This window comes from Tachypleus tridentatus, chromosome 10 (genome assembly GCF_004210375.1).
Source record: "Tachypleus tridentatus isolate NWPU-2018 chromosome 10, ASM421037v1, whole genome shotgun sequence".
NCBI lineage: Eukaryota > Metazoa > Arthropoda > Merostomata > Xiphosura > Limulidae > Tachypleus > Tachypleus tridentatus.
In genome coordinates this window covers 48,736,970-48,762,529 of record NC_134834.1, presented here as the reverse complement: position 1 = coordinate 48,762,529, position 25,560 = coordinate 48,736,970, and the positions used below count along the sequence as shown (strand labels likewise).

General features: G+C 32.2%; 1 long non-coding RNA gene across 2 annotated transcripts in view; it reads right to left on the bottom strand.

Annotated features, from left to right (window-relative positions):
• Window positions 1-24,549, bottom strand: part of LOC143229218 (uncharacterized) — a 260,314-nt gene extending 235,765 nt beyond the window's left edge. For both annotated transcript variants that reach the window (XR_013015752.1, XR_013015753.1), the window contains exon 1: window positions 24,338-24,549. This is a non-coding gene — a long non-coding RNA (uncharacterized LOC143229218). The remainder of the gene's footprint in view (window positions 1-24,337) is intronic.
• Window positions 24,550-25,560: the final 1,011 nt, after the last annotated feature.

Below are 25,560 nucleotides of genomic sequence, written 5' to 3'. Positions count from 1 at the left end.
CAACTTTTTTAATCTTTAATAAAATTACAAACTTAAGAATATCAAAGAAGAATGGATGCTTGCTTTTGAAAGAATGACCGGAAACTGTGCTATGGGAAGTGAACCATGACGAATGACAGAAAACTTACTAACAAGTACTGAGAACGTGTAGGCTTCCATCGTATAAATTATGCCTAAAACACTATCTGCTTTAGTTCGACGTACCAAAAACAAAAATCAAACACTTAGTAGTTGTTAATATTATTTATTTATTCAGTACATAATCCTATGTCATAGGAAACAGTTCAAGTGCAGAAAAGTTTAACATATTGATTTCGAAAGAACTTAAACCTTAAACCTTTGTAATATTAAGTTGCAAAATGCTTTTTTGCAGGACATAACAACAATAAACAAGATTTTGGAAATATGGCAGGTTTTAATTTGATAGTACATAAGGTGGAGAATTGTCTTTGCAAAGTATGTTTTAGTTAGAGGATTACAAGACATCCTAAACTCTTTCCAGTAATTTTAAAGGAAGAGAAATAATGAATCAGAAGACCAAGAATCGATTTCTCTTTCATACTTGATATCTATTCTGAAGATTTGGAAGTCACTGGTGGACTCCTGTCTGTATATATAAATTATATATTATATTGTGACTGGATAATTTAATTCATTTCCTATTGAATGTTTAGATTGAGTGTTGATGTGGATATGCTTGCATCAAACTAGTCCTTCGAGTGTAATTGAGGAACCAAAGACTCTGTACAAATAAAAGAGAAATAAAATTGAAATATCGCTGAATATGCAGAGTTAAATAAGTTTTGCTTTTTAACTTATTTGAAAACGAAAAGAAAATATATTTATATAGCAAAACTGGGAAGGTTCGTTTCTTTTTTTTTTAAAAAAAGTTAAGACGTATTTAATTAAATCTTCCAGTAGTCGTTTTATTTGGGCCCGGCATGGCCAAGTGTGTTAAGGCGTTCGACTCGTAATCTGAGGGGGCGCGGGTTTGAATCCCGGTCGTACTAAACATGCTCCCCCTTTCAGCCGTGGGGGCGTTATAATGTGACGGTCAATCCCATTATTTGTTGATAAAAGAGTAGCCTGAGAGTTGGCGGTGGGTGGTAATAACTAGCTGCCTTCCATCTAGTCTTACACAGCTATATTAGAGACGGCTAGCGCAGATAGCCTTTGAGTAGCTTTGCGCGAAATTAACAAAAACCAAAAAGAAGTTGTTTTATTTAGGTATTGTTGGTCTCATGTTTGTTAACTCAGGTTTAACCGAACATTAAATACTACGAATGAACGATACTTAAATACTGCCAATTATTTCTTATGTAAATATTACCAGTAAACGATATCAGTTGTTTTTTTTTGCTTATCCTGAATTTATGGTCTTGTAGGTCAAAGTTATTAAAAGGTATTATGATTTTATTTTCTCATTTTGAACACAGAGAAAAAGTTTTTATCAGCTATAAGTTACTTAAATAAATGACTGAAATCTTGTCGGTATATTTTGTGAAGTAAAAAACCCGTGACTGTACTTGACACTCTGAAGAAACCCATTTAATTTAAAGATTTTTTTCAACTCCATGGTGCTGTAAATTTGCGAATGTGACTTGCTTGTCACGTAGTAATTTGTCAACCCTTTCATTGGCAGTACCGCTTCCTGTGTGCATGGTTTTATTTATGTTTGTTAGTCCACTGTCGTTTTCTTTCTTCCTTCTGGCAAGAATGATGATATACTAGACTTATGTTAGAGATACTTGAGTTCACAATACGTGACCTACCTTATAAAAATTTGCTTTTTTCAAACTCTCACTTTAGGTAGAGGTAAATGATTTGGGCTTCTTTAAAAGGTTGATATGTACGGACGTCTGCAAAAGTTTGTGCAACTAAAAAGCTTTAAATAGCTTAATGAGGTTAGACTTAACATAATGATGTCTGGGACAAAATTACAATAGACATAATAAAACTATAATTATGTGATAATAAGTTGAATTTGTACCCGACCTCTTTGTCACGTTTTGGATTAATCCGAAATGTTAAAAGCAGCCTAAGGTTAAATGGTAATATGTTACTATTATATTGGTTATTTCAAGGGGCATTTTGAACTACTGTTATACTGGTTATTCTAGAGAACACAGCTCTTACTTGTGTACAGTTTTACGTTGTCACCTCCAGTGAAGTAGTTCATTCTTATGAAATGTTATAAAATTCCTAAGCTTAGTGGAAAAGACTGTTGATACAAGGCTTTTATTAGGTTATACAATTCAGTAGAAATTATTGTTGCTTTTCGATAATTATCAGAGTGATTTGTTCAATGGACACGGTTGTTACATCGAGATAACTTTTATATTGTTTAACTACAATGAACGCGATTATTACCTATGACTGGTTAATATGTTATTTAGTACAGTGAACACGGTCATTATTTCTAGGTAGTTATTATATTGTTTAGTACAGTAAAGACGGTTGTTACTTCTAGATAGTTATTATATTGTTTAGTACGGTGAACGGTTATTATTTCTGAGTAGATAGTTATATTATTTAGCACAGTTACTTCTAGAAAGTTATTATGTTATTTAGTACTCTGGACACTGTCATTATTTCTAGGTAAATAGTTATTATATTATTTAGTACAGTAAAGACGGTTGTTACTTCAAGATAGTTATTATATTGTTTAGTACGGTGGACACGGTCATTATCTTTAGGTTGATAGTTATTATATTATTTAGTTCAGTAAAGACGGATGTTACTTCTAGGTAGCTATTTTATTAGTTAGTAAACTGCAGATGGTTGTTACAATTTTCTTATATACACTCATTGTTAGAATTTAACTGACGAACTTGATCAAATCTCATTCTATATTCGCCAACAGGAACCTTCATTGGTTTTAACACTACCATTCTATTTTCGCAGGGAACACCTTATATAAGGCAGTTGCATAGCTTTTCGCTAAAACAAACAAACACGCTTTATGTGGTTCGTAATAATTTTTTGAAATAGATTATAATTGATCATCATTCGCTATTTGCTGAAATTATCAATGTTTGCCTTAGATTTCTCAATATGTTTATTTGTTTACAATAACGTCAGATACAACTTTTATTCAAGAAAAGGTAGAATCTTTAATGGTAATTATCTTATGGGCAAAATTACGCTAACATGAAAACAAAGTAGACAGATCTTATAACATTATTAACCATCATTAGTAATGTTTAAGTTAGCACTCTGGTATTTTGAAAAGATTTGCATAGGATATATTTATGAAGAGAGATAAGTACTTTATTAACCCAAACTAGTTGTCTTAGTTTTTAGATGGTGGTTTTATTTAAGCTTAATTGAGAGAAATGAAACATCCTAATAAGATGATTACAGGGCATCTACATCCATTGAGTGTAAACATACCTAAAACGTAAAATAAATTATTCAGAAACATTCATAGTGTATATAGGTTTGTTTGTTTTGGAATTTTGCACAAAGCTACTCGAGGGCTATCTGTGCTAGCCGTCCCTAATTTAGCAGTGTAAGACTAGAGGGAAGGTAGCTAGTCATCATCACCTACCGCCAACTCTTGGGCTACTCTTGTACCAACGAATAGTGGGATTGACCGTAACATTATACACCCCCACGGCTGGGAGGGCGGGCATGTTTAGCGCGGCGCGGGCGCGAACCCGCGACCCTCAGATTACGAGTCGCACGCCTTACGCGCTCGGCCATGCCAAGCAATATATAGGTCTAAAGCTATAGTTTTTGCTTTTGTTTTCAGTAGGAATATCCTTTAGTAAAACAGACGTACCTTTTCGATATAAAAAATAATTTATTCACTCCTTTAAGCCTTACGAAAAAAAAGCTGGAAAGATAAATTTATCTCAAATTGATTTAAAGCCGAGATTTCTATGTCAGCTTGAGATGATTTCCTCAAAACGTGGATTAAAAAATATCACACAGCATCTAAAGTAAATACAATATACAATTAATCATTTCTTACTTTATAATATAATTATTGGTCTATAACTATAGTTACTTGTATAACTTTTTCCATTTCGAAACTTAGTCATATCAAGTGCAGTTGAATGCTTTCCTATACGTTATCAAACAAAGATTATTTTCTAAATACACATTATTATGAGATATAGTTCTATATTTTGTTTGTTGTTGTCGTTTGCTATACATTACCTCATCACATCTAATCGCAGTATGATCTTTTTTTTTCATTTAAATAGTACTATTTTATCAGAGAAAGATTTTCCTTACTCCTCAGACTTTCGTTAGAAAAAAGACAATTTGAAATTGACATCAGTTCTATTACAAAGTATTTAATAGGTATAAATACCAGTAATAAAAATAATGAACATAAATGTAATTTTATAGAATCTCTTCACATTAGCGGTTCCCCAGCGGCACATTGGTATATCTGCAGACTGCCAACGCCAGAATCCCGGTTGCGATTCCTTTGGTGGGCAGCGCAGAGATAACTCATTGTGCAGCTTTGTACCTAAATTCAAACAAAACATGTTAACCTTCTGTTTTACATTGTATTTATATTTTTTTAATTATTACGAGCGTAGTATTTTGGTCATTCGCTTAGGTAGTGTCTTAGTATCTTTGAAGTGCAATATTATTGATTGCGCTTGTATTCTTATGTGATAATATTATCGGCTTCCGATGAAAGATGTGGTCCAGATCAGAGATAAAATTTTCTATGCTCACTACACGTTAACAAACAGTTAAAGCAAAAATGATTAAAATTCCGTTACGAACGTACACAGAATTAAGCAAAAAATGACATAATACAACTAGTCTACGCAGAATTTAAAGAGAAGTTGATGAAACTAAAAGGTGATAGCTTTACTGAACTACATAAAATTAATTTACAATTTGGAGAAATCCAACGTTGATATTGTCACTAACAATCAGTTTTACATAAGACTATGAGAGGCCATAAAACTGAATATACAACCCATTATTAGTAGGTACAGTATTACTTATACGATTTAACTCTGGTAGACCTTCCATCGGTCCACATGGAAATATAATAAAACGTATGAAATACAAAGTTAATAGTTCTCCACAAAAACTGAAATGTGATGGACATTTCAACGAACTACAGTGTGTTAGGACACAAATAAACTCAAGATAAAGTACGTTAGGTTATTTGTAGTGAACAAAGGAATTTACACACAAATTTTCAAGCAAAACAAAAATTTATGATTGGTGGATTATACAATTCAACATCCATAGTCTCCCTCTTTTGGTCAAAGTGGAATTAAAAAAAACTGTTTTAAAATTAATTTATAATAATTTTTCTATATTTTGTTCAAGAAAATAAGAACATAACTTAATGAACTGTATCTCTGGTAATTCTACTGTCTGGCTACATAGAATTAATTTAAATGTTATACAGTTCATCGTTGGTTTTTCTTCCACTGATCTACATATATTTCAAACGCACACTAATTAAACTTTACATTATTTAACTTTCTAAGAATCAAAACAAATGGTAAAATTATAATTTTACATTGACCCTGTATAATTTTAAATATTATTTCACATTCGTTATTAGTCTTAAAACCCAATAACAACTGAAAAACAACTTCGTAAAATTTCATATAAATGATATCTCTTGTCATATATAAAAAAACCAGCATATAATTGAAAATATTCTATAATGATTATTCCTATTATTAAAAAGTACAAAAATGTGATTCCATGCTAATTTTCTCCCAATCAGTTTACATAGTCTAAACAAACTTTTTGGGGTTCAATATCCATTTCTCTATCCATTTAGATAAGTATCCATATCCTGGTTTACATATAACTTATACTTTTATTTGGAAGGCAGACTAGATAAAAAAAAATCCCTTCCTAATGGCTCAGTAATAAATCTGAGAGCTTACAAGTCTAAAATTCAGGTTTTAATACCCGCTATGTGCAGAGAAGAAACAGCCCCTTGCGTAGCTTTTGTTTCAAAGAAAAGTATTCAAGCAACAAACGTTTTGTTGTTTTAGAAACTCTTGCTTTAAAATAATCTCTTTTTTCCCTTCTTTTCTCTTTTCGCTCAGGACTGCAAATAATCAAGTCGGGTTTTATGTCTAATTAAAGCACCAAATATAAGAACTATATATTTAGATATTAGTATTTGATATAAATAACATCGTTCCCCATACCCTAAGTTTATTTCACCCAGTAATACTGTCTTGCGTTCTAAAAATTTAATTTAAAATCGTTCTACAAACACTCACTGTTGGTGACACACATCGTGACTGGACGAAGCCCTTTTGCTATCGCCTGAACGGATAAGTAGGTGGCATCCGGCAAAAATCATAATTCACGAAATACAGAGAAATGGTTATTTTGTATTACTAATAGTTTTTACGTTAACTGTATTTTAATCCAGTATTAAAGTACAAATTGCTATAATTTTTCTGGCATTCCTACTATTTATAAATTAGCCGCAAAAAATATTAACAACATTTTTGTATGTATTTCAATGATAGACATTTTCATTATTTGAAACTCATCAGTTTAATTGGTTTTATCGTATTCTGAAAACACTAATCTAAGTAGATGGAGTTATCTTTAACAATATTTTCCATAGTTTGTGGCCCAGACGTAGTTTAGTGATTAATGTGCTTCATCCTGATTCCAAATGTCCATGGTTCAAGTCCCGTTACTGCAAGATCACACTCCGTACATTCGTACATTTTCAGTATTTAGACCCATTTATGAATGAGCTCTCTCTCTCTCTTGTTTTTCTCCCATACATTGGAAAAAATAACCCACAAAGAAAAGTTAATCGGTTAATATAGTCTCTTGTTTAACTTCTAGGTGGCCCGGCATGGCCTAGCGCGTAAGGCGTGCGACTCGTAATCCGAGGGTCGCGGGTTCGCGCCCGCGTCGCGCTAAACATGCTCGCCCTCCCAGCCGTGGGGGTGTATAATGTGACGGTCAATCCCACTATTCGTTGGTAAAGAGTAGCCCAAGAGTTAGCGGTGGGTGGTGATGACTAGCTGCCTTCCCTCTAGTCTTACACTGCTAAATTAGGGACGGCTAGCACAGATAGCCCTCGAGTAGCTTTGTGCGAAATTTCCAAACAAACAAACTACTTCTAGGTATATAGTTCTAGACAGACGTGGAGTTTTCTTTGTTGTCCTTAATTTAAAAGAAAATATTAATATTATCTTAACTTTACATCACAAATGTTGCGTGACTAATCGGTTATGTTTTTGTTAATTTTGCACAACAAAGGAAACCGACGTTGGAGACGTGTCAATCATATTTCAATGGAACATAATTAAAATAAATGCATTTTATAAAAATATTTTTCAATCACGTACGATTATGAAAATAAAATATTTATCACAGAAAATAGAAGATGTTAAATAATAAATGCTAAATGGTATGGTGTATATTACTGAAACACAAATCTATATCAGCAGAAGATAAAATGTGAATCGTTTGATTTTTTTCATATGAGCTTATTTGTTAGTTAGAATAGAATCTCTGTTGTAGAAGGTTAAATGTAAATCTATGATGATTCTATGAAACACCTTCTGTGTTGATCGATCGATAATCCATATCAACATAACATGATATGTACTTCAGTAAATTCTAAATAAAAATCTGGTTATTGGTTTAGTACAAAACATTTCTCAGTACAAGATCAATTGAGGATCAAACAAATTTAGAGAAATATTTTGTGATTAAATTAAAACCTGTACAACAGGAGATCAAGTGTGAATCGTTGTATTTTCGTTAAGATTCTGTTAGTACTGTGTTTCTTGATCGTAATAAATCTTCTATCAACATAAAATCAAACTTGGGTTGCAGGATTGTAAATAAAACATTATTTGTAGATCGTTAGAGATACTTAACAACTGAAGGTGCAGACCGAAGCAGTAGCTGTCATTTGAAATATTGTTTTTTTTTAAATTAAACCATTATCAGCAGAATATTAAATATGTTTCTTTGTTTTAAATTTCGCGCAAAGGTACACGAGTGCTATTTGCGCTAGCCGTCCGTAATTTAGCAGTTTAAGACTACCCACTGTTATTACTATCCACCTCTAACTCTTGTGCTACTCTTTTACCAACGAATAGTGAGATTGACCGTGCAATTACAACGACCCCACGGCGAGCATGTTTGGTGCGACGTGGATTCGAACTCGCGACTTTCAGTAACACGATGGTGAAAACATACGACGTGTTACTCTCGAAACTATCTACTTACCCACACTTTGTCTACATTTTATCTATAACTTGGAAGGCAATTTGTAAATTCATTTCTCAACTATGTTTTTTCTGTTGTTCGCTGAATCGCACATTCCCCAGTATTTGATCGGACCTCTAAAATGTTTCTAGTTTTTTTTTTTTCGACGGTCACGCGCTCATTACACCTACATAGTTTTTTCTTGTGTTTAATTGTATCTTGAAAGGATTTTCGTTAGAATTTGCACAAAGTGAGGTTTCTGACACACCAGTCTATCAGGCTCGAAACGATTGCCCTGTACTTTTTAGTGTTATTTAACCTACAAGTCTGGTTTTTTGAGAAAACAGTTGTTTTGTTTCTAAACATCATTTATTAATCCTGGTTACCAGTACAGTACGAAAAATTAAAACAATAAAGTAAGAAACAATAGATAAAAATCAAAGATCGTTAAGCACTTGAATAATTGTGCGTGTTGGAACATACCCTTGGTGAGGTAAATTTCTTGTTATTTTCTGTAGTTTTTTTGCAAAATAGATGCTTATATTCTAAAAGAATTAGACAATGAATATCTGGACGTTCTCTTTATTAAAATCTGCAATAAAGCAAACAAGCTGCTCTTAACATGTCCCTACCCCTAGCCTGCAGCACAATACTTAACTTAATTTACTACACTACCACAAATTACCACCGAAGCTTTTAATCACCTACGTGATATCTTCCAGAGTTACACAATAATTCAAAGGCAAACGGGAACTTAATTAAGTTAACTGCAGCCAATTCATTCTTCTCTGTTTAATTGATGTCCTTGGGAGCTCCTATTTATATAATAGTAATAAAAAAAGAACATTTTTAGCATTATAGAAATCAAAGCACGTTTAGTTAGGGAACATATTTGAAGTAAGTGTTACCAAGGCTTAGCATAAATTTAATAAACATTAAGTTTTAAATTTGTACTAAGAACTTTCTGATGACATATATACTGGCCACTTATTAAGGCTTTACTACTTCAAACTCGGGCACCGAAATACACACCGCAAGAGTACTTTTAAATATTTTTTATAGAGCAAAACGAATCTCTGCTTTTATGTTTCTCAAGGAATATAATGACCAATTTCACGCTATAAGAAAGGAAATTACAACTTTTCTGCATCAGGCGAAGGAATTATACATATTTAGAGCCATTTCAATGGACGGAAAGTAATATTTAGTTGCATATCAGGGGAAGAAACTGTGTCTCGAAAGCGTATTGCTCATCATTTACGAATTGCAGTTAAACCTTAATTTATGAATGCAATGCTGCCTGTGATGTCTAGAACGTACATTGTAAGCGATATCTTTTGAATCGTCTTTTGGTAGGGCCTGGCATGGCCAAGCGTGTTAAGGCGTGCGAATCGTAATCTCAGGGTCGCGGGTTCGCATCCCCATCGCGCCAAACATGCTCGCCCTTTCAGCCGTGGGGGCATTATAAAGTGACGGTCAGTCTCACTATTCGGTGGTGAAAGAGTAGCCCAAGAATTGGCGGTGGGTGGTGATGACTAGCTGCCTTCCCTTTAGTCTTACACTGCTAAATTAGGGACGGCTAGCACAGATAGCCCTCGAGTAGTTTTGTGCGAAATTCCAAAATAAACAAACAAACAAAGTCTTTTGGTAATATTAACTCTTGGAATACGTGTCACACACATGAACAACGCCGGGTCAACAAATAGTTTACAGACTTCACTGGAGAATGAAGTGACCGACTAAAGTGGCCATGAATAACCTGATTTATAACAATTGACAATAAACGTTTTAGTCTTTAATAAAAAGGAAGTTTAACTTAATCGATCGAAAGAGAAATATATTAAACAGTTTTCACATTTAACAGCTAATGTGTAAACGAATTAAGACTAATGTAATTAAACATCTATTTTTGGAGTTCAAAAATGGCTTTTACTCAAAGATACTTTAAACATAATAATTAGTACTTTATGGGTTGTTTTTTTGTATCTGATTTTATATATGCAGTTTTGAACAGTTAATGAGCTAGTCAATAGTTGTAACAATTGCCCTCACACGTACCACACAGTTAATTTTCGAAATATTTGCCTTTTTATTAATGTTCAAAAATTTTTGTTTAGCAGAATATTTCTTCAATAATTTGCATTTTGACATAATTTTTGTTTAATTATATTAAACCTAATTTATTTTCTTTTGAGATCACTTTTATATTTTAACCGGCTTACATGTTTGTTTGTATATGCATAAATATGTGCATTCATAGGTATATGATAAAAGACATTTATAACCGTTATAACAACATTAAAAAAAATTCATTTTTGTGTATAAAGAATTATAATTAAATAAATATTTATATTTGCCCATCCCATTCTTTCCCTTATCTCCTCCGATATACGCATATATACATTAACCACCATATCACAAAACTATAGAAGTGGAGTTTCGTGACATGAAGTCAGAATCTGTCATATATCAAGATCTTTCTCTCTTTCTGTCTGATATATATTAAACTCGAAATTTGAGCTTTAACATTCTTGAATCAATCAACTTGTAGATTATGCTATCTTTTGAAATGCATTCTGTAAAGCTGTTTTTTCTGGCATTTATTTCTGTTTAGTGTGTCATAAGAATTATTCAATAGTATTTCAGTTTTTATATACATTTTACAAATAGATTCAAAATAATGAGAATTAAATGATTAAAATTCGTAATAATAGGAGATTTAACAACATTCGTCATATTATATAGAAGGAAACATGTATCTCAGAACGGCTAGTATTAACACTTTTATTGATAAGCAGAGAACAGCGTTTCGGTCTTCCTAGGCCGTCTTTAGGTTAACCTTTGTTTAATCAAGTTAAAATAACCGTTCTGAGATATATTTTTATTTGAAGGGGATTTCTCGTCATCAAGAATACAAGGAAACAGTCCTACCTTCCTATGCACAGGCTGTTTTATATTTTCTAAGATTAAATCTTTAAAACGTTAAAAATTAATCTATTAAAATTAAACAATTGCACCAGTTTGGCTTTAAGCCTGATCCAAAATGGCTAAGTGGTAATTCTGTAGGCTTATAACACAAAAGCTAATCTAGATACCTGCAATCATAAGAGCATATAGCCCACTGTAAAGTTTTATACTTAACAACAAACTATAAATCCGGAAAACTTCAGTTTGAACTATTTGCGTTAAGTTTCACATAAAATATTACATTACTTTTTCAGTTACATAATAGCATCTACTAGTTGTTTAAAACTACACAACTACGTATATAAAACGCAGTCTAACCCTCGGAACAAGGTAAGATATACTTTAACGGTGTTATAACATACTCAATATGTCCTTTGTTGTAGTGTTATAACACACTCACTAAGTCCTTTGTAGTGTTGTAACATATTCAATTAAAAGCCCGTTAAAAATAACACGAAATTATTGTTGAATGGTTAAAAAAAATTATAGACTTGAACTAAAACGAGTTTATCTGTACCTCCAAAATGCCCCTACTCTTCACGTATTTCACCATTCTCGAAGTAATTCTTTAATCACTATGTTCTTAATAAAAACTACAGATAAAATGAAATGTTATTGTGGACAAAGGTACGTGTACACTGTAAAAGAAACTTAAATAACACACTTGAACATTTTCACTGAAGTAGAAAAGATAGTGTGGAGATTTCGTCAAACATTTTAACTCGTTCGACTGTACAAAACAATAAATGTATTTGGGAGCAAAAATAAACACAACAACATTAATTTTATTTATGTTTAAAGGCCAAGTAGGTAATATATGTGTTACAATACCAAACAAATATGTATTAATTAACATTTATTCACCACGCAAAACTTTTTAACACTGATTCTATAACGTTACTAATAGTAGGATTATTTGTAGTGTCGTTTAGCTAAAACACTACTTAATAAATTTTACTTTGTTTTTGGCTACAATTCAATGTTATAAAAATTCTGTATTAAAATATTTTGCTGTTATATCACCTAAATTATAAAAGAAAATAGTAAAGGCAAACCAGCACGAATACTGATCATTCAGCACTAAACACCATAGTCGACCTAAGAACAATCATTTGATAGTTTTGTTTCTAAGAGACGATGCGTGTTTTTTTTTATATGACGGAATTCATATTTCAGTAATACTATTGTTAACATGGGCTCTTGAATGTTAAAACCTAGACCTTAGATTTTCCAAAAGCAACTGTAACGTGTTTTAAATGCAATTTCAAAATGCAAAGAGAAGGAAGGAAAGAAGAAATGATAAATTTTGTGTACTTAAAATATTTGTAGACAAATATGCAGACATAGTGATAGATGTTAGCCAAATTTTTTGCTGTTTAGAGGAACATCGTCAATTGAGCATACAAGTACTGATTAGTATTCCAATCGAAGTTCTTCCATTTCCAGAATACAATAATATTTAACTCAGTAAATTATGTAAAATTAGATTCGCATAAAAAAAGACCTCATTAATTTGTGGCTTAAACAGTGTCGATTATTTTAACAAAATATAGAATTAGATTGAAAACCGTATTCCTATTTTTTAGGCTACTCGTGTTAGCAAACGTACAGACGATATATTTGTCGAAATGACGTCCATAGAAATTGTTCTGTACACACTCGTTAATTAATACACATTTGTTTTATGTGGGTGTGTATTCACGAGTTTCTTATCGTACTTACAAGAAACGTATGCAAACACCACTGCAATAATGACAACGGCATTTTGTTTAACGATCTCGGGGACTATACAATATTTCAATAAAGATAAAGTTAGAAACAAAAAATGGTCCATAATTTGAGTTTTTAAGAAAGAGTGAGAGAGAAAAGATTTTATATTCTCAGTGTTACTTATATTTCATCCATAAACACATAAAAAATAGGATAAAGATATTTTTCACTATGAAATAAAATGTTCTCCCCCTTTTTATTTTATTTTTTATATTAATTTGTGTATATTTATTATACCACACAACTAGAAAGTGACAGCAGAGCGTGCATTTGGCTAGTCAAAATAAATAGGTTACTTGTTTCCCTTTTCTCTAAAAGTACTGTCACTTATTCATTCAGAAATTCATTGTCCACACTAACAAGTAACATTTTTTCCACATTAAAAAAAAAATAATCTTGACTGATTGTTATCTGTTTTAGTCATCACCCTCATAAAAACCACCGATTATATATTACAGTGTATTTGCTCTGTATGTTTTAAATATTTTTAAACATTAATTATTCTTGTTAATAACAAATGTTTTGCAAAGAAAAAGTTTATTTGAGATGTGAGAGCTTATTAATAATGAAAGTTGTTTATGGTTCTTGAAATATAGTAAAATATTTTGCCTCATCATTAACTCAGAGTTTTATTTAATAATCTTAAAATCTACTATTCAAAATTGTAACTTCCCTTTAGCATAGCGATATGTCTACTGATTTACAAAGCTACGAACCGGTTTCTCGATAACCGTGGTGGGCATAGCACAGATAGCCCATTAAGTAGCTTTGTACTGAATTTCAAAATAAGCAAACAAACAAAGTCGTTAGATAATCTGTACTGTTACAATGAAAGGGAAACCAATAGCTCTCATGATATTTGCCAGCAAGTTTCTGATTGTAAACTGAAAGAGAATCGCTTACATTTTTGAATTTTAGAACATCTAAGCTAATGTCTCTATAATTAAGTATATATAGTTAATAAAACCTGCGACATATGTGAAAATGTTCTGATTAAGTATTAAATATACCGTTATCTTTTCGATACGTTCAGGGTATTTGACACTATGAGAAACAAACGGGTTAACTTTGTTATTCATACTTTATATATATCATTGCTTTCTTGACGTTTATTGTCTCTCCTTTCAAAGTTAACATAAAATATTTATTTCATGATCGAAATATGTAGAAAAAATCAAAAATATTTACATTTTAAGCAAAGTATAAAAAGGCTACTAACAGAGTAAAATAAGATAACATTTCGACGAAATACTGATTGTATATATATTTTTTAAATCAGTTGGACGAAACTTTAACTATAAATCCCGTTTTCTGAATTGTTTCAAAATTTCTTTGCAAACTGTTTCAACGCACGCCTCTATTAGCACAATAGTTCTTTTTAGTTAAACAGTTTTATTTTTCGTCTGTCTCATTTTTACATGAAAAATTACTAAAGAAAGGGAATTGCTTTTATTGCGTAGAACCTTCATATTTCGTGTTAAATATTTTTTTATCTAGTGTCTAGAAAAATTGTAAGGGGTAATCCTAAGATAACATCAGTCAATTTACTATTTTTATTTTTGCAATTGAAGCAAATGGATAATTTTTTCTTAGTTGTGGGTTTACGTGGAATAAAGAAAAACTTATTGTTTAGAATTAAGCACAAAGCTACACAATGGGCTATCTGTGCTCTGCCCACCACAGGTATCAAAACCAGGTTTTTAGCGTTGTAAGTCCACAGACATACCGCTGAACTACTGGGGGCTAAAGAAAAACAACCGAAAACAAAAATTAACTTTCGCTTTATGTCTTATTTTAACTATATATATCAATAGTTCATCTTGGACGAGAATGATATTGAAATGTAATAATGCTAAACTTTGAAAATATATAAAAATGGAAAAGTTTAAAATTAAAATGAGATGTAAACAAATTAACTAGATGACATTTCATGTATAAATGAATGTTCCTTAATATATTCCAAATTTTAGAATTACTAAAACTAACAATTTTAATCATGTAAACAATTTATTTATAAGTCTAATATGTCATATAAGACAACGTTTCATATTGCATACCTGTATTAACTGAAAATATTATATAGTAGTGTTTCGCATTACAAACACTTAGCTACAGGTCTTTTGAGAAAGTTTCATATTACAAATCTAACTTAGCTGCAGATTTATAGGGTAGGTTTTGATGTTACAAACTTTACGCAAGCGTAGATATTAATCACAGTCATAATATTAACGTGTGTGTTAATATATATTTTATTACGGCATTTATTTTATATTTATACAGTCAGTATACTCGACTATTATTTTAAAATTGCAGCAAATAATAGTAACTCGGTTTTGGAATTTAATCATAAAGAATTCGTTTGAGAAACATTTTTTAGAAAAGGTTCTAAAATTTCAACGATATTTGGAGGTTAAACAGTTGGTTCATTAACAAACTAACACAAAGCTCGGAACATCTGAAGTGCTAACATCATTTCTAAAATGATTTGTTTGTTGGTTAACCGTTGAATTGGCAGATGCATGAGTGAGTTACTGGTATTTTGTAAGACTGAGTATGGTGATACGGAGTTTTAGGTGTTCTTTCATATGAAACGACTGACAATGAACTGTTGGTCTTACATAAGGCCCGGCATGGCCAAGCGTGTTAAGGCGTGCGACTCGTAATCTGAGGGTCGCGGGTTCGCATCTCCATCGCACCAAACATGCTCGCCCTTTCAGCCGTGGGGGTGTGACGGTGAATCCCACTATTCGGTGGTAAAAAAGTAGCCCAAGAGTTGGCGGTGGGTGGTGATGACTAGCAGCCTTCCCTCTAGTCTTACACTACTAAATTAGGGACGGCTAGCACTGATAGCCCTCGAGTAGCTTTGTGCGAAATTCAAAAAACAAACTTAATATTTAATAAATATTTATTAAACTAAAATAAGAAAAATCTTACTTCACCTAACTTGTAGAAATGCAGTATTCGTTAGTAAACTGTAGACTAATATGGAATTTAATTAAGACCACAAAATTTGGAGGTACGGAAAACTTGTAAACAGAACGTGAGAAACGAAACAATGGCTAGATACAATTTTTTTCACTTTTGATAAAAAACTCTCTATTTCGCTCAAAGGAACTACCAAAAGTAGCATATGATAACTTCCATTTCTGAACTTCAGCTAGGCTTAAATGCGTTGTTCGCAGTACGAGCATCAGACTGGCTCTGATTAAGAAGTTCCCTAGAAACTGTATTGAAGTGCAAGCTCTACCCAGGTTTCCTAGAATGTCTCGCCAGGATACCAATCTCATTATTCACAAACGGAGACCAATCTCATTATTCACAAACGGAGACCAATCTCAATATTCTCAAACGGAGACCAATCTCATTATTCACAAACGGAGACCAATCTCATTATTCACAAACGGAGACCAATGTTTCCAGTGTCCCTATTTGTAGATACGCCCAACACCCCAAATATCGAATAAAGAAATCTTGTATAATGGTTATCCATGGAGAGACAAACACATCTTAGTCATATGTCACTGTCTTTAAACAGTATTTATTTCACAGCTGGCTGGATTCATCCTATTCAAAGAGGACGTATAACTTTGTATAGGCAATTTGGATTAATGTTTTAAAATATTAACCATAAAAAAGATTATTAATTTTTTTAGGCGACCTTAACCACTACAATAATTGTATATTACATAGAGACACTTATAAAACTTGAAGCTGGCAAAAATAATTTGCGCTTTTTATGTTTCTTGAATATCTTATAAGCCCGTTCGCGTTGCAAGAGAGACAAGGAAAGGTATTATAGATTGTACAGCCAAAATCAGGAACATAAACAACCACAAACAGAAAGCTGAAGCTACACGAAAAAAATCACCTTTGAACGTCCAAAGAAAGTTATAATAAAAAAGAAAAGGTTGTAAAAAACTCTTCTTAGGTAGAGTCTATACAACATATGTGATATACTTTCAATCATAAAAATACATCTGTTATAGATCACAAGATCCTTGAGTAAGTACAATCTTAGAAAAAAACTGGGATAAATCATCTGTCAAAATAACCTGATAAAAGTTCAGTATCTACTTTAGTTAGGTGCATCGTTTATTACATAACCTTATTATTCAAAATAAAGTATTTGACTAGCGCAAAGGAACCACAACATCATATATAAAATAAGACATTTGAATGCTTGTATTTATACATAGGTATACAGGAGGTGGACAAAACAAAAGTGTTAATTTGTTAAAAGTGTTGTTAATTTGTTATATCGCATTCGACGAGATCCGCTCAAATACCACCTAAACTCCTAATTTAAACACTGGCTTTCGTAAACACCCGAACTTTTCATGATTTTAGTTACTTTTTTTGTTGTAGATTCTTATATCTTCATGTTCCAGTTTTACGTAACTACCTTAGTCCGATAAGACACAGAAATAAGAAAAATAAAGTCATTTCTAGCTATCATGAAGATAAAGATTATAAAAATGTTACAAGACACGAAAACCCAAGAAATATGTAATATTATGTAAAGAATAAGTGTAGGTATAAGCAATATTTTAAACAATATTAATGATATACAGAGTAAGCCAAGGTAAAGACAAGTCATGCTAGAAACCTAGATAATCTAGCTAATAATCGAGTACAACGGGTTGTTGATTAAACATAAAGATTACCAAGGATACTTTAAAGGAATCAAAGAAGCCGACAGTTAAGAAGTTGCGTGCTTAATAGGGAAATTGCATTACGTTTACCAAAATTCAAATAAATATAAGTTAAATAACATCAGTAGAAGAAAAACCAGAAATTCCTTTTTTCAAAAATAGGGCTAAAAGTAGATACATAGATGATTTGACATTATTAAAATATTTTATTCATAGACCAAGTGAGTTTCACTTGTAGGAAAAATCATAATTTTATTTATAGACCAAGTGAGTCTCACCTGTAGAAATAGTTAAGTTTATTGGATAGGATGTTCAGCTTAATAAAATCCACTTATTCTCACATGTGACAGTAAAATAACATGAGAATAACTTAAAGATTAAGAATGATAAAGTAAAATAACTTGACATTAGAGAAATAAAATACTTTAATAAGGTATTATAATTAACACAAGAACTGAATGACAAACATGTAAAACCAATTTGACGATGAATACATTTAGTTGTATTCTAAATAGGTATAATAAAGGTGTCTGATATATGTCCATGTAACTACTTCGCAGGGTGCGGATTGATCTACACCAAAATTGCTTATGCAGGGGTTCTAGTTTGTTCACCCAACTTATTATATCACTTTTATACCCATATTGAGTTATTACGTTTAGTATTAGTATTGTATTCATGTTAGGTTATATTATCAGACTGAAAGATAAATTCAAGTATTCATATTTAGTAATAGTAACACTGACTTACATTTTGATTATTTTCCTCTCTATAACAATGTGTAATACAAATTTTGTTCCTGGATAGTATGTGTTATTTCTTAATTGCTTGTATTCTAAAAGTACATAAAATGGCTATTATTTCCTTCAACCTATGCTTTTGGGACATGGATAATGAAATTTAGAAATTAACCTATTTTCTATGTAAAAATGGGCAAATTTGCACATTTTCATTTACATAAGGTCTGAATAAAACAGCATATGAACAAAGATGTACATGTATTTATACTAAAGCTACAGAAAAATTTTAGAAGTGAGTAGTTTGTCGAGATTTGCGACTGTAATGTAAATCACTTTTACGTATCAGCCCCCAAAGATAGTCTCCCATCATGCTTTCGTTATACGCCCTTTGATAGCGGTGTTCAAAGTCCATCCTATCTTAGTGGAAGCGCTCGCCTTGCTCCTCTGAGTATGCTCCCATGTTTTCCTTGAATTTATCAAGATGAGCGTAAATGATATGGACTTTCAGAGACATCCTGCAGCACATTTTACCGTAGTTCTTCACCAGAGTCCCAACCAGTTCCCCATAATTTTCGGCCTTGTGATTGCCCAAGAAGCCCTAAACCACTGCGACAAAGCTGCCCCAAGATTTTTTTATCTTCGTATTTAGCTTCTTGGGGAATTCTGTGCACTCCAGGATCTTCTTTATTTTTGGTCCAACGAAGACACCATCTTTGAACTCCGACTCAGACAGCTTAGGGAAGAGGTCTCGAAGGTACTTGAAGGCTGCGGACTCCTTATCAAGAGCTGTGACAAATTGTTTCATAAGACACAATTTTATGTGTAATGGTAAGAACAACACCTTCTGGAGGTCCACTAGTGGCTCATACTTGACATTGTGTCTCACGACAGAGAACTCGGTCTGCTGGGACCAGTGCTTCCTTTTGTAGTGCAATGCAGTGTTCCTGATGTCCAAAGACAAATATAACAGGGCAACTTGGTAAAGCCTCCTTGGAGACCCATCAGGAATGTCACCATTTTGAAGTCTCCGATAACCCAGCCATACTCATCATACTTCTAGCAAGGTCTTGACGCTGTTGTATTCTTCTTTCATAGAGTACATTTTCGCTCTTGTTTTTATAAATTGGCCACATACATAGCAGAACGCGTCTGGCGAATGCTGCAGCTTCTTGATCCCATCTCTGATAAAATCAGATAGGTCTATGTGTTCACTTAGATAGCTAGAACAAAACTGAAGTGATGAGACCCTATATAGACATTACTGTGGAAAGTTCTCGAAAATTCTAGAAAGTTCTCGAAAATTCTCGTAAGTCTACAACATTCTAGAAAGTTCTTGAAAAGTATTATAAGTTTGAGAAAAGTCTATCAGCTACTAAGCACTGAATCTACCTGGAATGTTCTGGAAAATGGGTAAATCTGGAAATTTCATTACCCAGGTCACAATAGCAAAGTTTGAAGAGAAAAATAAGTCTTTTCCATTTACTTTAGGGATAAGCAATTGGAAAATAACACTTTCTGCTCAGAAACAAAAAAAAAGTAAAAATTTTGTTACCAAATGTAATCTGTTTAGCATCAAATGCTTTGTTGAGTTTAATACACGATGGTCCAAGATAAGACACTAAGTCTTTTACACTTCATTCTATGTTAAATGAACGTGCAACAGTATGTGAATAATACCACAGATTAACAAAACACCAACTCGATTTACTACTATATTTAAATGTTATCTACACAAATTATATTTAAATATGTGGGGGTGACTAACTTTATGGTCCCCTTGCCTGATAATACTCACACTATAGATCATATGTTTCCAATGAAATAAATTTCTACGTATTTGGTTGTGTAAACGTGGCAGTGGTATTAATGTTATTGCCGTATAATACAAGATCTGTATTTTAACTCTGATTAAAAAATGATCATATGTGCATCCTTCTAAAACGCCATCTTTATTTATATGTACTATTGTTGCTCTGTATCTATGGCTAATAAAAACATTTCATACATATATATATACTCGTATTATTCATTTACATAACATTTTTATATTTTAAATATCGCATGCACCTCATATTAGTAGCCACATTCTCAGATACTCTGGACAGTTTCTAATTCATATCTTATTTTAGCAGTTCTTAGTTTCTTTACATAAAAGGTGTCTCATTTATTCACTTTTACAATATATAAAGTTTCCCATTCACATTCAGTGTTACTAGAAAATACTTTATCAGTTAATGTAGGTAAAAAAAATCCATTCATGCTTCATATTGATTGTAACATTGTCAGTTCCTATACACAGTAGGTTTCTCATCCACACGTCATGTTATTAGTTTTCACATTCTCTGTAATTTTACATAAAATATTTTCAATTCACACCTCATGTTAACAGTTGTCATATTCTCAGTTACTGTAGATAAAAAGCTTCAACTTCACACATCATGTTAACAGTTGCCCATTCTCAGTTATCGTAGACAATAGGTTTCTTAGTTACAGTTCATGTTAGTAGTTGTGCATTCGCAATAAGTGTAGATAAAATGTTTCTCATTTACGTTTCATGTTATAATTTGTTACAATATCATTTACACCTCAGTTACTGTGAGCAAATATTTTCTCTTTCGCCCCCGATGTTAGTTGTTTTCACTTTTCCAATTACTTTGCACATAAGTTTTCCAATTTATATTTCTCGAAACAAGTTGTAACATTCTCAGTTGACCAACATAAAATATTCGTCATTCACATTTCCTGTTGCAGTTTCCATGCCCAGTTACTGTGCATAAAAGGTTCTCATTTACAATCTCACGTTAGCAGTTGTCACATTTTTAGTTATTGTACATAAATGGTTTACTATTCACCCTTTGTGTTAGCAGCTGTCCATTTTCAACTACTATATATAAAAATGTCCACTTCACACCTCATGACAATACTTGTCACATTCTCAACTATTGTACATCCAAATTTTCTTATTCACTTCTCATTTTAATAGTTCTCATATTATCAGTTACTCTACATAAAAGGTTTCTCGTTCGCATGTCATCTTATTCGTTCTCACATTTTTAGTTACAGTACAGAACAATTTTCCTAATTTATACCTCATATTAGTTGTTATCATATTATTAGTTGTTATACATAAATAATTCCATTTTTACACTTTATTTTAGTGGCTGTCGTATTCTCAGGTACTGTACATAAAAGGTTAGCGTTTCACACCTCATATAAGAGTTGAACTAGTTCTTTTTTGATGGTTATGTACCGACTTTCGTATAATTTCTTTCTGACGTTTGTATCTGATGTTAAAATTTTTATGTTTGCAGATAACATGTAAAAGTATCCTTCATTTGTACTTCACTTATGAAGTTGATATATTCATGAATATTTTAATGTTTGCTTTATGGAAACCTCGTACTGTCAGATATTTTCCATGTGTATTTCCTGTTATTTAAAGTCGTTGTGCTTCTGTATTATAAGCACTGTTAACTTGTGTCGTGCTAGGTGAATAACACAGATCTCCTTGGACTTGTGAGAAAGACCAGTTTGCTTGCAAGGGGCATTGCTTCTGAATAATTATATGTTTGGTTGATTTGTGAACAATTTCTAAAGTCACAGTGCCTCAGTATGAACAAAATAAGTAAATATTAACAATAAAGCTAGAGTTCTCTAGTCATCCTGTATCTTTGAAACTACTCTAAAACTAGAATTCAATTACACTTTAAACTGTCTTGCTTACGTAACATTTGTTTTTTAAATGTCAATAACATTTGGTTAAAGTTTAAACACATCATAAAGAATTTCTCGAAATATAATAAAGATGATTGTTACAAGAACTATCAAAAGTACTGTATAGTACATTTTATATAAGGTACACTTATTTGTATATTTTTTGTTTATTTATATACGTATATAAATACATGAGCGTTAGACGTAACCGAGAAGTTAACATGCCCGGACTTTGAGTATAATGGCTTGTGCGTGATTCTGTTTGGTTAGTAGTAAAATGTTCCCCGCGCCTTGGGCCGTATATACATATGGGTTGTAACAATGATGATCAAGTCACACTATTAATTCAGACATGAGTATCCCAATAGTGGGCAGCGGGTGTTTTTCACTGTCTGTGTCAACTCTAATTTTTCAGTTTAAAATTAGGGTTGGTTATGCACAAATATTCCTTGTGTAGCTTTACCCTAAAGTTCTAAAACAAACTGAATTAATAAGTATGTATGGCAACATGGGTGTTAAATAAGTTGACTATATAGTTTATCAATATAGTATTACGACTTACAAAGCCGAATAACCAGATAAAACGTCTTAGAGGGATGGATTGAATGATACACATTCTAAACAAGCGCTTTTTGATCCGCTGGTATGAGCTGTGTTTAGCTTACCTCTCAAATGATAAGTGTATAGATATTTGTCACACAACGAGTAGGCAACTAATTAATTATTGACATTAACGACTCCACACGAAAATGAAAGACGCCTGCATGGCGAGGCAAAAACATTTTGTGGTCGAGTAAAGGGAATTTCGAAAGCGGCCAAATTATTCCTTGGTATTTATTTATTTTTTTTTTAGTTATTTGCCGCTGAACTACTGACGCGGAAGAAAGATTTGGAGAACGTCCAAAACGCTTCTTTTCAGAGTGCTTTTTCGAATGAAATACTAACCGTATAGGATACTGGCCCTTGTCAACTTGTATTATCACTCTTTTCTAGTTAGAATTTCCTCGGTTTAATGATATAAGTTAAAGAAATAGCTTTATTATCACCAGAACGGACAAAGTGGCGTTAAACAGTAAGAGTTTATCAGTGCAGTTCACAAAAGAAAAACAACAAAAAGACAGTTTTATACTTTTGAAAATAAACTACGTCTACTTGAAGATATTTTCTTTCTGTACCTTTCATATTCATGGTTGACTAACAGAAGGAAACTATATTACTTATCTTACGTTTGGCAGAACTTAGTTTCCCTATCTGTATATTGCGTGTTGTATATCTTAACATCTCAAGAACGTTTTCTTTGTTGAGGATATGAAACTAGAATGTATTTGTATATATAATAGATAAATTATCATACTGCAATTAACCAATACTCTGTAATTATGTGATTTTATTTGTTTGTTTTTAAGCTCATAGCAAGTATTGAGTCTTAATAATTACTGTTATAAGCCCTCGAGTTTACCACTGAGCCAATGGGGCAGTTATATAACAAATTATCTTGATGTACGTCGGATGAAAGCTATATGTTCGTTAATTTGTCTTTAATTCACTCGTAAACACAGAGAAAAAATAGATGTGACTTACCCTTTGGTTTGTGTGTGGAAAAAGAATACAACACATATTCATTGAGAATATTTGAGAGACTGAAAACAGTAATTACACAGAGAAAGAGGCAGGAGAACAAAGTTTGCATTAATAAGATCAGTAAAATTGTAGAATTATACACGAAATTTTCTCTACGCTAAAAGTTTTTTATTTGCGAGTTTTTGGCCCTCCTATCAAAGCCTTCATTTTACTCGATATATTAAGATATAAAATTTCCTTTAGCTGTGGAACACTGCTTTAAAATAAGGCCAGGAAAAGTATTTTAACGTAGAGAAAAGTCCGTATATAATTGTACACATCAATTTTTCTACGCAATGACTCTTAAATAACATCAGTATACTGCTGGCAAACATTATGGAAATGCTTTATGAAGGCCTCAGAAATTCTTGAAAAAGTACAAGACATATTTGAGTTTCCAAAATGATACCCAGAGATACCATATTTAGATAGAGTATGTATCTATTTTAATAAATATCAAGTAGTTGGTAAACAAAACTGTCTGTTGTCGTTTAGAAAATTCAAATGTTCCTTAGAACGAGTTAGAAATTGAAGAAAAAAGTCGAAAGTTGAAAGATTAGTAAGCTGGATTAAACATACCAGTGAAGAAATATTTAAATTAGAATAATCGTACAACGTCTCAGCCAAAGAATAAGCCTTCTAACCGAGGAATCTAATTATAATATAAGCATAATTTACCTCAGGTATTTATCCTACAGACTGTATGACTAGGTTCAAGATAAAAAGGGACATTTTCGTTTGTAGAGCAATGGACTACTGGACCAGGAAGTCTCTGCTGGTGAAAAAGCTGGCATATAGACCCATTGTCTATCCGAAGAAAGAATGTTGAACTATTAATGCATTGGGACTCAGTCAAAACATGAATGTTGGCTTTTGTTCAAATTAGTGACGTCAATGAAACGTATCAATTATTATGTTTTTTTTTACCCAACTGCTTCTTTTAAAAACAACCTTAGAATCCTGGTACGATGTATGAGAGGGGGGGAGGAAACAGTAAAAATTGATGCTGTGGTGAGAAAGAAAGATATGGTAGTTAATAGAACTGGTTGTAATGGTTACAGATAGTAATTATGCATATAATAGATAGTGAAGAACAGAATTTCTTGCAATATGCATCCAGTGACCTGTGGAATGCTGAACCCACAAGGAAAGAGACTCATAAATTAATTCTCGAGACCATAAAGTGCCAAGTACAATGTTTTTAAAATTTTCTGAATAGTCCAAATATGCGGAAACTGAAAAACCTACTGATCAGTTACACTTCTTTTGTGCATATTTTGATTTTATCGTTTTGACCAGTGATTTTGTTATCTCACTTGAATGTAACGTTCTCTCTCTCTCTCTCTTTTTTATTTTACAGAATCAAATATTGCCTTGCTCTGAAGTCTTCCTCTTTCATCTATTCTCTGTCACCCGCTGGTACAACTATAAGTCTATAGATTTACAACTCTAAAATCAGGGGTTCGATTTCCCCTCGGTGGACTCAGCAGATAGCCCGATGTGGCTTTGTTATAAGAATACTCTACCATCTATTCTCTGAATCATTACATACAATATCGTATTTTTTGTTGCAAAACAATTCTAACTTCCCTTTATTTTTTATGTTTCATTTCTCTTCCTGATCAAATCGTTTATAAACATTTGTATATGTTATTATGCGAAAATTAAAAAAGAAAGTTATTGGATATGGAAGAACTACAACGGGAACTACCGTCCTTTGCATTCAAGCGTGTTCTAGCTTCTTGCAATGTACACAGCACTGCAAAGTTTTTTATGTAAAAATATTACCTGGAATGATTAAGAAATTGCATAAAAATTACTTTATTTGTATTATTTGAAATTAAAAAAAAGACAAAGAAACGATATCCTTATTTCATACTAAATACGTTCACCCCTAAACC